We start from the raw sequence: 13,785 nt of genomic DNA, 5'->3' as shown, positions 1-13,785 counted from the left end.
TCCTCACATTTCTTGACTACCAAAGTATTTAAAAATATTTAAACTTAACTTCCTATGATCTTAAGGCTATGTGTTCAAAATAACATTTTGACTGAGTTAACATTACAATTACTAGTTGCACATGGTTGATTTAAATGACAAATTTTGATAACTGAAAGTAAAATTTTAGTGGATATTTATGACTTACCCTTTCAAAATTTTATTGAAAGCAAAGAACTGCAAACCCCTTGACATGATCTTCAAGTAGTTGTGAATTAACAGTTGTCAATTAACACCCAGGCTCCAACCACTAGGACATAAGGTAACAGGAAAATTTTTTCTCCCAACAGTGTTTATATGTGTGTGTATTTGTATGTGTGTAACAGTATCTGTTTCATGACCAAGAAACACCTCAATCTTGCACCTCATATGACAGAGAAACTGGACAAAGTATACTTGGGATGTCAATTCTACCCTGGATACTCAGCTAAAGCTGATTCCTTGGAGAAGTCTTCCACCCCCAGGGTTCTTCATACACCCAGTTTAAAGATCACTGTTCTCACCACTTCAGAACATATTTTTAAATTTTCACATAATAGTGAGAAAAACACAACATGCATATATACATACATATACAATACACATATAGTTTACATTTATATGTATACACATACACACATATATATTTACACACATGCACACACACACTGACAAGCAGGAGTTTGATCCCTGGGTTGGGAAGATTCCCCTAGAGAAGGAAATGGCAACCCACTCCAGTATTCTTGCCTGGAGAATCCCATGGACAGAGGAGCCTGGTGGGCTACGGTCCAAGGGGTCACCAAGAGTTGGACATGACTTGGCGACTAAACAGCAACAGCAGCAGGATAGAAATGGGCTTCAGTGGTTTTTTAAAAACTCCCCAGCTGATTCGAAAGCACAGCTGAGGTTGATAATGACTGGATTAAGGCTAAAAGGAAGGAGGAAAAAAATTCCATAAAAGCGTCATAATCAGTGCAGACTCCTGCTTACACTAGGACCACGGCGTACTATGCTTTGCTTTGTTTTTTCCTTTTGTGCTTGAAGGAAAAACCATCACCTCTACCATGAACTCTGGGACATGGTATCATCTGAGAATTTGGGGACAAGGAAAGTGTACTGTCTCATGCAAGGTCAAACTGATAGTATTTAGACTCAAAGGAAACATGCTTTTTTTTAAACAAAACTTTTAAAAGAAATTTAATGCAGCTATTGTAAGTGTAGTATCCTTAGGTTCTGTATTAGTAGGTGTTCTTCTTCCTCTATAAGCAAGCAAGTCTTCCACTGAAAGCAAGCAAGTCTTGTTTTCCTCTGGCTGCTTTATAAGATTCTTCTCTTTATTACTGGTTTTCAGCAGATAGAAAAACAACAGAAAAAAAAAATCAATAAACCGAAAGTTGTTTCCTTGAGAAAAATCAACAAAATTGGCAAGTCTTTAGCCAGACAGGCCAAGGAAAAGAAAAGAGACTCAAATTATCTAAAAGAGAAACAAAAGAGACATTTACAAAACTTACAGAAATGAAAAGGATTACAAAGAAATACTATGAACGACTGTATGCTAACAAAACAGATTAATGAAATGGACAGATTACCAGGCAAACACAAAATACTAAACTGATATATGAAGAAATGAAAACTATAAGCAAAGAGATCATCAGCAATAGAAGACGAGGGCAAGCTGGCATAAGGCTAGAATTGAATTGAAAATCCTGGCAAAGGTCATGAGGAAGAGCCCTGACGGGCAAAGGCGGGTCAGGACTCGAGGGACTCCCTGACCCCAGCCATGACAAGGTCATGCGGGTGAGGCGGATCAAGACTCCAGAAGTCCCCTAGATCTGCTCGAGCATCTACCCCTGAAACCAAAATCTGTCTGTTATATACACTCTTCTGACATTAATGGGCTATCCTTGACCACCTTTCTCTGGAAAATTAACTTAGAGCTCCAGTTAACAGTCTCCTGCATATAAAAGGAGTGTCTCAGGTCAAACCTCTCTGCTGGCAGACTAGCTTGTGTGACAGGATTATCCACACTCTTGCTACTATGCACATGATGTTTACAACCTCTCAACCATAAACAGCACAGAGAGTTTAGAGTATTTTGAAAGTCTTAGTTAGCATAGGGTTTTTCTAAAGATAAAAGTCATGTTGGTGAAGGGTTTCATTGCTGAGTTAATGATTGCTGCCAGGCCTCCATATCCTCAGGCACCTGGGAGTGTATTAAACAATGTAATTGGAATGTAGAAAAAGAAGTATAATAGTTTTGATATTAGCAATACTAGACTTTTGAGTTAATGAATTTTTTCTTTATTATAAATCACTGTACTCCTCTTTATTTGTTATAAATCGTTGTATCCTTGCTATGCAAGAATATAACTTTATTATTATCTTAAGACTAAGTAGATTTTAAGGGAAAACAAGTTTTCTGATTGACTAACCTTTATCAATAGAAAGAAAGATGGGGCCATAAAATGTTAATCAGTCTTCAGACCAGAAGATATTGTAAACAAACATAAGACCCTTGTAAGAACAAAGGTATGCAAAGAACACTCTGTCTTTAGATAAGGGTCAGAGCAGCTGACCCTGCGTGACTCTGCTTCTTACATTTATCTCTATGTACAACTTAAAGTATAAAAGCTTTCCTGAAAAATAAAGAGATGGGCCAGTTTCTCGAAAGTCTGGTTTCCCCATGTCGTCTTTTCTTTCTTACTCTTCTTTCAGGCTAGTTCCCATCTGGAGCACAGAGGTCCGCTGTGTCTACTTATTTGCCTGGGCTTCTAAGATCTGAATGGGAAGGCGCCCTGCGTCTCCACTCCCTCAGGAGACCAGGAGGGCGCCTGCGGCCTACGTAGACAGTGCAAGTCTCTTGTCTCCAGACTTTATTGATTTTCTGTGTAAACCAAGGAATATAAGCCTCTGTTTCTCCTCTAGTCTCTTAAATGCAAATTCTTTCCTTATCTCTCTCTAAATCTATATATCTCTCTCGCCTCGCCATCCATGCTTCGGATACCCTGGATACAACCAGGATGGACCCTGGTACCTAGCTGTCTGGTGGTTAGCACTCGGCGCTTTCACTGCTGGACCATGGGTTTGATCCGTGGTTAGGGAACTAAGATACCACAAGCCGTGTGACATGGCAAAAAAAACAAAAATGAGAATACAGATATAAACCCTTTACACTTATCATCAGTAGACCTTTGACAAGGTGACAACACAATTTAGTGAGGGAAAAATGGTCTTTTTAACAGTGTTGAGACAACTGAACTCCACATGCAAAAAATGCACTTGGAAGCCTCCTTAAGCCATTTACAAAAATTAATGCAAAGTGGATCAAAGACCCAATTGTAAGAACTATGAAACTCTTATAAGAAAACATAGGCATAAATCTTGATGACCTTGAATTAGGCAATGGCTTTTCAGATATGATACCAATAGGAAAAGTAACACCAACAAAAAAGAAAAATTGGATTTCACCAATAGTAAAAAAAAAAAAATTCTGCTTTGAAGGACATCATTAAGAGCCAAAGCAACCTTGAGGGAAAAAAAATGAAGCTGGAGGAATCAGGGTCCCTGACTACAGTCTATACTACAAAGGTTCAGTAATAAAAACATTATGGTACTGACACAAAAACAGAAATATAGATCAATGAAACTGGATACAAAGTCCAGAGATAAATCTAAGCACCTATCTATGACACCTAATCTATGTCAAAGGAGGCAAGAATATAAAATGGAGAAAATACCATCTCTTCGATAAGTGGTGCTGGGAAAACTGGACAGCTACATTTTACATGTACAGTTACAAGAACACTTCTTAACACTACACACAATAATAAACTCAAAGTGGATTAAAGATCTAAACGTAAGGCCAGATACTATAAATCTCCTGGAGGAAAACATAGGCAGAACACTCTCTGATGTAAGCAGCACAATCTTTTTGATCCACCCCCTAGAGTAATGAAAATAAAAACAAAAATAAACTTAAAAGATTATGCACAGCAACAGAAACCAAAAACACAACAAAAAGATAACCCCAAAGAATGGGAGAAAATTTTTGCAAATGAAGCAGGCAACAAGGGATTCTCCAAAATAAACCAACAGCTCATTTAGCTCAATTTGAAAAAAAAAACACAACAACACAATTTAAAATGAATAGACCTTTCTCCAAAGACATACAGATGACCAAAAAGCACATGATAAGGTTATCAACATCACTGATTATCAGAGAAGAGCAAACCAAAACTACAGTGAGGTATCACCTCACACTGGTCAGAGTGGCCACCATCAAGAAAACCTACAAACAAGGAATTCTCTGGCAGTCAGTGGTTAGGACTCTATGCTGTAAATATTGAGGGTTCAGGTTTGATCCCTGGTCAGGGAATTAAGATCCCACAAGCTGCCAGTGCAGCCAACAACAACAAAAAGTCTACAAGCAATAAATGCTGGAGAGGGTGTGGAGAAAAGGGAACCCTCCTCACTTGCTAGTGGAAATGTAAATTGGTACAGCCACTATGAAGAATAGTATGGAGGTTCCTTAAAAATTAGCTAAACATAGAGTTACAATATGATACAGCATTTCCATTCCTAGGCATATATCCAGAAAAAGTATAGTTTGAAATGATATATGCATCCCAATGTTCATTGTAGTCCTATTTATAACCATCAAGACATGGAAGCAACCTAAATGCCCACTGACAGAGAAATGGGTAAAGAGGATGTGGTACATATATGCAATGGAATATTAAAATATAAAGAGAATGAAATAATGCCATCTGCAGCAACACAGATGGACCTAGAGATTGTCATACTGGTTGAAGTAAGGTAGAGAAAGATAAATATCATGATATCAATTATACATGGAATCTAAAACCTAGTACAAAAAAAAAAAACTTACAAGACAGAAACAGACTCACATAGAAAATAAATTTATGGAGAAGCAGGGATGGATAAATTAGGAGACTGAGATTGACATATACACATTACTATATACAAAATAGAAAACTAATAAGGATCTACAGTGTAGCACAAGGAACTCTTCTCAATACTCTGTAATGACCTATATGGGAAAAGAACCTAAAAAAGAGTGGATATATGTAATATGTAAATGATTCACTTTGCTATACCCTTGAAATATAATATATAAATAATTCACTTTGCTGTACATTTGAAATACAACATTGTAAGTCAACTATACTCCAATAAAATTCTAAGTTGCCTAAAAAAAAAGTTAAGAATATAAAAAGATAACCCACAAAATGAGACATCTGCAAATCATATATCTGATAAAATTTAATATGCAGAATACATGAAGAACCCTTATAACATAGACATTTCTTCAAGGAAGATATACAAGTGGCAAATAAGCACATGACAATATGCTCAATACCACTAGCTATCAAAATTTCAGATAAAACCACCATGAAATACCACTTCACAAACCACTAGGATGGCTATAATCAAAAAGTCAATAACTGTTGGTGAAGATGTTGACAAACTGGAGCAATCTTGTTGAGAATGCAAAATAGTGTAGCCACTTTGGATTTTTCTTTCTTTAGTTTCTTTTGCAATGTCTTTAAGTTCATAGATCTTTTAATCAGTGTCCAATCTTTTAAGCCCCTCCAGTGAACTATTCATCTAAGATATTGCATTATTTCACTGCTACAATTTCCATTTGGTTCTTTTTTTGTATCTCCAAATCTTCTCATCACCATATCCATGTTTTTCCTTAAGTATTTGAATAGATGGATAAAAACTATTTAAAAATCTTTGCTAATCCTATTGGCAGTCATTTCTGATTGTTTTCTATTTATCAGTGTTTCTGCTACAATTCATATTTTCCTAATTCCTTCAATGAGTAGTAACTTTTTAAATGGATTGACATTGCAAACTCTACATTGTGAAGGGTTTAATTTTGTTAGTTCCTTCAGGGTGTAAGACTGTTCAACGTGACAGGTTACTTCTGGATTGTGCTGCTTTCAAGGCTTGTTATTAAGCTTATGGGTGGGAGTTTAAGGTAATCTTTACTCTGGGCTAGTTTAGCTCTACTGCCAAGATGCAACCCTTCTGAGGTGTCTACTGAATGCCCTAAATTTCTCTCTCCATTCTGGCAGCTCAGAACATGAATGTTTCCCAGCCCTTTTGCGCTCTGGTAACTGTTCAGCTTGCAACTCCCCATTCTCTGCCCAGCCTTAAGAGGTTTCAGCAGAACACTCAAGAAAACACCTGTGGAGACTTTTGGCTGTTCCTTCGCATAACTCTTTCCTCAATTTTCTGCCCTGCAAATTCTAGCCCCCTCCGTGAACTGCCACCTCAACTGATTAACAAGACTGTGCTTTGACTGGGATTCTCCCCTTCTCTGCATCTTAGCACAGAAAGTGCCCATTATGAACTGTGCTCCCCCAAATTCATATGTTGAAGCCCTAACCCTCAATGTGACTATATATCAGAGACAGGGCCTTTACAGAGATAAAGTTAAATAAGGTCATAATGGTACAGCTCTAATCCTATAAGGTTGGTGTCCTTTTAAGAAGAGATACCAAAAATCTCTCCCTCCACATGGGCACAGAAGAAATGTCATGTGAGGACACACGAGAAGACAGTCGTCTACACACCAGGAAGAGGCCCACCAGAAACCAACCCTGAGAGCGCTGATTACTTCATAGTCTCCAGAATTGTGAGAACCTAAATTCCTGCTGTTCAAGCCACCCAGTTTGAGGGATTTCGTCAGGGCAGCCTGAGCTAAGATACACTCCCAAGAGAAAGTCTGAAAGTGGCGGTTCATTGCTATGTTCTTTCTCTTGGGGATCAGTCCTGTACTGCCTGTTGTCCAGTTTCTCAAAGTAGTTGTTTCACAAATTTCATCTACTTTTAATTATCTATTCAGGAAGTTTAGTTAGGTCTGTTACTCCATAGTGGCCAGAAGCATGAATTCCCTTGTAACATGGTTTTTCATCTTCTATCCAAATGATCTTCAGAAATTTCTGGGATAGTAAGAGATGGAGAGGTACAACACCGTCGTGAGGGACCACTGAGAAGCCTTTAGTCACTGCCCATTATTCTCCTGAGAAAAGCAAGTGTATTATGCCATCTTGACTGCTATGGGAGAGGGGAATCTATACATCAATATATCTGGCAGCTCAGTATAGGCTAATCAAGATTTCAGATTTCAGGAGGACAAGGCTTTTAGGTCCTACTCACACTTCACTTTCACGCATTGGAGAAGGAAATGGCAACCCACTCCAGTGTTCTTGCCTGGAGAATCCCAGGGATGGGGGAACCTGGTGGGCTGCCATCTATGGGGTCACACAGAGTCGGACACAACTGAAGCGACTTAGCAGCAGCAGCAGCATACTTGTACCGAGTTCTTGTTCAGTCCAAGAGAGTAATCAGTTTAATATCCATCATATGATTTTCCTTAGAGTAAGAAAAATTAATTCCCTACACAAATATATAGCTGTATCATTCCTGAAATCAATATTCATAGGGTACAGAGTATTGTCCCCAGAGACTAAAGTCACGATTATGTCCTTAACTGGGTCACAAAGGGCAAGGATGGATTCTCAAAAACAAAAGAGGGACTTGCTTGCCTGGCAGTCCAGTGGTTGGGACTCCACCATTCCACTGCAAAGGGAATGGGTTTGATCCCTGATTGGGGAGCTAAGATCTAGCAAGCTGCGTGGTGCAGCTGAAAAACCCCACAAGAATAATTACGCTAAAACTCCAGATACTTTTAATTACAATGAATTTCATGTACTCTGGGCAAGGCAGGCTCCTTGGCCAATGAGCAGAAAATAGATACAAAAAGAAACTTCAATGATACCAAAGGGTTAAAAATTATGTTGTAAACATGAGACTATTTAAAGAGGATAATTCTAAGGGAATGTAAATTTTAGCATGAATCTAAACCCTGAAGTAAAAGAAAACTCCAGAATATAAAGGGACTATGACCACAGAATCTGACAAGTGAGTTGTAACTGCATAAATCACTGTGTGTTTGTCTCTGAGGTCACAGATATCTGAAGAGATGCTATGAGGATACCAGAATATTTTTGTTAGAGCCTCTGCCTCCCCTCTGCTCCAGCCCCCCAACACCCTCGCTAGAGCCTAATCACCTCAAAACCCAGATCTGATCCTACTACTCACCGGTACAAAGCCCCTCCTTGGCTATTAATCCATAGCATGCAGACCAATTCCTCAGTTCTCAATGCCCTCTATCATCTTCCCTCCAACCTAGAGTTCCAGCCCATTTCCCATCACATCACTCACCCCTCTTCCTTCCACCCTCTCCCAGACACCTCTCCTCAATGATCCTTCCCTGCAGGAATTATCAGAGATTTTGTTCCTCTGTACTTTCCCATCTCCGAAATCCTTGTTCCTCTTGCCTCCCCAATCTTCCTCCCCCATTTACCAAAAATTCTATATTCAAGGGTTTAGAGCCAATGCCCCACCCTCTACTTCTGTAGCCCCCTTTGTTAGGCTTCTTTCACCAGGACTTACTATTTTGTGCTGTGTTTAACTGGAACTATAAGCTCCCTGAATGCAGGAACTGCACTATACATCTTCACAATTGTTAGCCTCCACATTTCCTGGCTCAAAGAAACCTCAAAATATGCTTTAAGAAGCTAAACAGAAACATTGTCCTGAAGTTGGAATATTAAAAGAATACAGTTGCCTTTCAAGTGTGGATTTGCTTGTCCTTCCTACAGACTCCAAAGCTATTCCCCACCACCCTCTCATCAGCCTAAGAAAAGGTGGAAGCCTGGAAGATTTAAACACAAGTTATTTTAATTGTTAGAAGATGTTTCTGGACTCTATTAGTCTGAATTAATCATCTTTTACCACCCAACTCATAAATACAAATCTCTCCAGGGGAAAAAATATTCCTACACAAATGCTAGGCTGCTTTTAAACTTATTTACCTCAAAGCTGCTTCTGATCATGGTTCACTTGCTCACACAAGTTCCAAGGAAATAGGGACTTCCCCCGGAAACAATGTGAAGCCTCTTTCTGTATCCCCTTCCGTGCTCCGCGGTGGCCCACTACCAACTTCAAGCCCTCAAAGTCCTTCTCCTCTGTTCCTAATCAAAACCAGAAATCATTTATAAAGAGCCATTTCTCTTTGTTGGCTTGACAGTCTTTTCCCACAAAAATGTTTGTCACCTTCAATTTAGCTCTTTATGAGTCTTCCTCTGTCGAAGCAATTTTAAATATGGAAAAACTACTCAGGGAAGCAAAGGAGACCCTTGAAACTATACCAGGCCTTAACAGGAAATCCTTTCAGTCTTGGCTAGAAAAGAACTGCTCTCTCCCCACTCCACCCCACCACCAACTCCAGGTCCCAGCTAAAGGCTATGGTTCCCAGGATCCATTCCAGTACCCTCTAGGCAAGCATATGCTGATCCACTGGTCTCTCTGTCTCTCAATCTTTTTCTTCTCCTTTCCCAGCACCCTCCTCCAACACTCCTAACAGCCGCCCTGCTAACATTTTGATCCAAGATTATTCTTTGTTGTAAGAAAGTGTCTTGGTCACTGTAGGATGTTTCATAACATTTCTGGCTCCACCAGCTATACACCAGGAGTTACACACCACACCCTCCCAGGAGTGACAATCAAAAATGTTTCATCACCAGTGTCTCCTGGACAAAACCCCCAGCTAAGAACCACGGCCTTAACCAAATCCATTCCTCAATCCAGCATAAAACCAGCATTTTAGCCTTCCTCAACTTTCAGAGGCTTAGGTTTCCAGTATGTTTGCCATTACTTAACTCTGGACAGTATTTAATTGGTTTCCTGGCATTGTAACTCTCTTTAACATTTTAAAACTCACAGCTACGCTTCTCACATTATCTTCCACATGCCTCTTCTGGATGTAAATTTCCTGGAACACATCCTCTTCAGTTACTGTAATAATCCCTAAGTATAATGCTGTAGTGCAGATTATGTATAAACTTTATGAACATTTAAAGCAAGTGACTATAATGTGTACATTATGTATATTTTAAAGCAAATGACTCCATGTTTCCTAAGATAATGGGTACAAACAGGTGCACACACATACCCCAATGCAAGAAAAATAAGCAGTGCAGCAGGGGTTACACACGTCTCAGGAGAAATGGCTTCCTGGAATGCAAATTTTAAGATTTAGGGAGTTATTAGAACAATAGAAAAGTTAAAAGCAACATGAACAATTTGGAGTGCATTTCTTGCACGGACTTTGAAATAGGTCTTTGGCAAAATTGTGTTTTGCAAAGTCACATCAAGCCAATCCCAGGTAGACATGAGCTTCAGCACAAAGGTTGAGAGGCCCTACTTTAATGGGTTGGAGCACCTTCTTTGAATTAAAATTACAAGAACTTCAAGAAAACCTATGATCCAAACTCCAGCTCAGGGACAGGTGCAGTATTTTCAAATCCATCTTACAGATTGAGCTTTGCCTTCCCTAGGACTGGTACCCTCCTTCTTTCGTAATTCTCATCATGGAAAGTAAGGAGGGGAAGTGGTCAGGAAAACTGTGATTCCTAAATCCCTTCTGGGGGAAGGGCCCTTCCAGGTCTGAGTCCATCTGTAGCCTGACTTCAGTTATGTCAGGACAAGAAAACTATCACGTAAATTTGCCTTCTCTTCTGGCGTATCCTGCCTTCTATTTTCAGTTTAGTTGAAAAATTCCACATCATAGCTAAAGCAAATAAACAGTTGTGAAGTGAAACTGAGATTAAAATTTTAAGTTGGCTTTGTTAGTGGTCTCTTCTCTTCCCACAAGTGGTAATTCCTGATAAAGCTCTCTTTACTTTTCTCCTCCTTCCTCAAGCCTCACCAAGCGTATATGGTTTTGTTTTCCTTTCGGTTTAGCACTCCCACAAACTAAACAATCAGGGCAAGATACTTAACTCTTAAGTCTTTTCTCCAGAATTCTGAAGCAAATCTCAAAATCTTTCATATCACTAAATTTCCATATATTATAAATTTTATTGGCACAATCACACTAATAACCAACCTATTATTTCAGTTCAGTCGCTCAGTCATGTCCAACTCTGTGACCCCATGAAGAGCAGCACTCCAGGCCTCCCTGTCCATCACCAACTCCCGGAATTTATCCAAACTCATGTCCACTGAGTCGGTGATGCCATCCAGCCATCTCATCCTCTGTTGTCCCCTTCTCCTTCCTTCCTTCAATCTTTCCCAACATCAGGGTCTTTTCAAATGAGTCAGCTCTTCACATCAGGTGGCCAAAATATTGGAGTTTCAACTTCAACATCAGTCCTTCCAATGAACACCCAGGACTGATTTCCTTTAGGATGGACTGGTTGGATCTCCTTGCTGTCCAAGGGACTCTCAAGAGGCTTCTCTAACACCACAGTTCAAAAGCATCAGTTCTTTGGCGCTCAGCTTTCTTTATAGTCAAACTCTCACATCCATACATGACCACTGGAAAGACCATAGCCTTGACTAGATGGACCTTTGTTGACAAAGTAATGTCTCTGTTTTTTAATATGCTGTCTAGATTGGTCATAACTTTCCTTCCAAGGAGTAAGCGTCTTTTAGTTTCATGGCTGCAATCACCATCTACAGTGATTTTGGAGCCCAAAAATATAAAGTCAGCCACTGTTTTCCCATCTACTTGCCATGAAGTGATGGGACTGGATGCCATGATCTTAGTTTTCTGAACATTGAGCTTTAAGCCAACTTTTTCACTCCCCTCTTTCACTTTCATCAAGAGGCTCTTTAGTTCTTCTTCACTTTCTGCCATAAGGGTAGTGTCATCTGTGTATCTGAGGTTATTGATATTTCTCCCAGCAATCTTGCTTCCAGTTTGTGTTCCTCCAGCCCAGCATTTCTCATGATGTACTCTGCATATAAGTTAAATAAGCAGGGTGACAATATACAGCCTTGACGTACTCCTTTTCCTATTTGGAACCAGTCTGATTTTCCATGTCCTGTTCTAACTGTTGCTTCCTGACCTGCATACAGGTTTCTCAAGAGGCAGGCCAGGTGGCCTCATATTCCCATCTCTTTCAGAATTTTCCACTTTGTTGTGATCCACACAGTCAAAAGCTTTGGCATAGTCAATAAAGCAGAAATAGATGTTTTTCTGGAACTCAAGTCTTACTTTTTCAATGATCCAGCAAATGTTGGCAATTTTATCTGGTTCCTCTGCCTTTTCTAAAACCAGCTTGAACATCTGGAAGTTCATAGTTCACATATTATTTAAATACACTATATGTTTTAATACCTTAAAAACAGTGTCTCATCTCTAGATCGTCTGGACCATTAAAGAGATGAAATTCAGTAGCATTTTCTAATACATTAAGAAGTATTTAGGGGGAAATGTCATCAGCATACTTCCCTGCAAACAGAAGTGTTCTTAGCAACTCAAGAGTAGGGATAAACAAGAGTGGTAATTGTTTTTTCTCTAGTAAGAGTTGCTAGTACACAAAGTAAATGAGAATAGCCAGTGGCCCCAGGGAATACTGGCAGCAACCTGCCAGCCAGGTTGTAACACTTTACTAGCCAAGCCAAGCGACCCAACACTGGCTCCATCCATTCCAGATAATTCCCAGGTCCTAAGCACTTGATCTCAACAGCTTATAACCACAAAGCCATAAACCTGTCTTACACAGTTATGATCCTGAATAGGAAGGAGGTTGTGTGCAGGGAATAAAGTCAATAATTAGAAAAAAGCAGACTTAACATGTCAGAATTATTAGAGTGGATATTATTTGAGAAACAGAATCCAAAGAATGTAACTCAAGTTTCAACAAGGTGATCTGAGACTTTATCAACATTTTGTATTCCTTTCCCATTCTCCCCAGGCCCCCACAAAATCTCCCCAATTACGGTGGAGGCTCATAGAAAATGAGACCAACTTTACTTTGGATTTTTCTATTACATGAAAGTTAACCTTTTCCTTTTGGGGGGCTTAAGTTTAGAGTGGGTTTCCCTAGTGATTTAAGAACTCTACTGTGGTTACTACAATAAAACTAAGAGTATAGATTTTGCCTACTCAGAATGGTAAAAATTTAAATACTCTGCCTTGAGAAAATCTGGCAATTCAAATGCATTATTTTATACTCAAAGATTTAACATTTCCTTTTAAAATACCCACCCCCAAAAGTCTTAATATATTAACCCAAAGGATAACAAATACACTGTATTGATAAAACAGATTAACTGCAACAATTAAACCCTCAATTTATTTTCTTTAAAACAATCTCATCTCATTCCGTTTCTTCTTTGAGGTTCTCATTTTACTGACTGTCTTGTTCTTAGTAAGTCATTCCACAAATGTGAAGTGAATGTGCAAAATCTTCTTCTGTTCCACAAGCTACATTTGTCCTGAGCTCTTCGCACTCTGACCTCTGGTACCTCTGGTACTGTGCTCTGCGGTGTGGACCTCAAACTGATAGCGTCAGCATTATCTGGAAGCTGGGCTAAAGTACAAATTACTGGAACCCCTCTCAGGCCAAATGAATAAGAATCTCTAGGGACAGGATCCAGGAATTTGCCTTAATTATTCTCTCAAGTTGTAAAACCACTGCTATTACTCGTTTGCCTAGATATCATGTTGTTTCCTTTTATTTTGCTCATGCTTAACAAAGGCAACAAAAGACATTCTACAAGCCTCGACAGAGAATGGGTGATTTAACACTCTTCCCACTGTTCCTGAGACCAATTTCTATTTTTCTTCAGTTCAGATCTGTGTCTGCTTCTATTTGTTTTTAAGCCTAGAGGAAAGGAGCCAGCGACTTTGAAGGAAAAGGCTCAGTTGGATTTAAG

The 13,785-nt window shown here is 39.3% G+C and overlaps 1 long non-coding RNA gene across 1 annotated transcript; it reads left to right on the top strand.

Moving 5' to 3' along the window:
* The first annotated feature begins 468 nt into the window (after positions 1-468).
* LOC120858649 lies at positions 469-3,279 on the top strand. The gene is made up of 3 exons (XR_005719922.1): positions 469-488; positions 1,261-1,263; positions 2,757-3,279. It is a non-coding gene; the product is annotated as an uncharacterized LOC120858649 (long non-coding RNA).
* Positions 3,280-13,785: the final 10,506 nt, after the last annotated feature.

Source organism: Oryx dammah, unplaced genomic scaffold (assembly GCF_014754425.2).
Source record: "Oryx dammah isolate SB20612 unplaced genomic scaffold, SCBI_Odam_1.1 HiC_scaffold_2, whole genome shotgun sequence".
Classification (NCBI taxonomy): Eukaryota; Metazoa; Chordata; class Mammalia; order Artiodactyla; family Bovidae; genus Oryx; species Oryx dammah.
The sequence above is the reverse complement of the archived record's forward strand: the minus strand, read 5'-3'. Positions and strand labels throughout refer to the sequence as shown.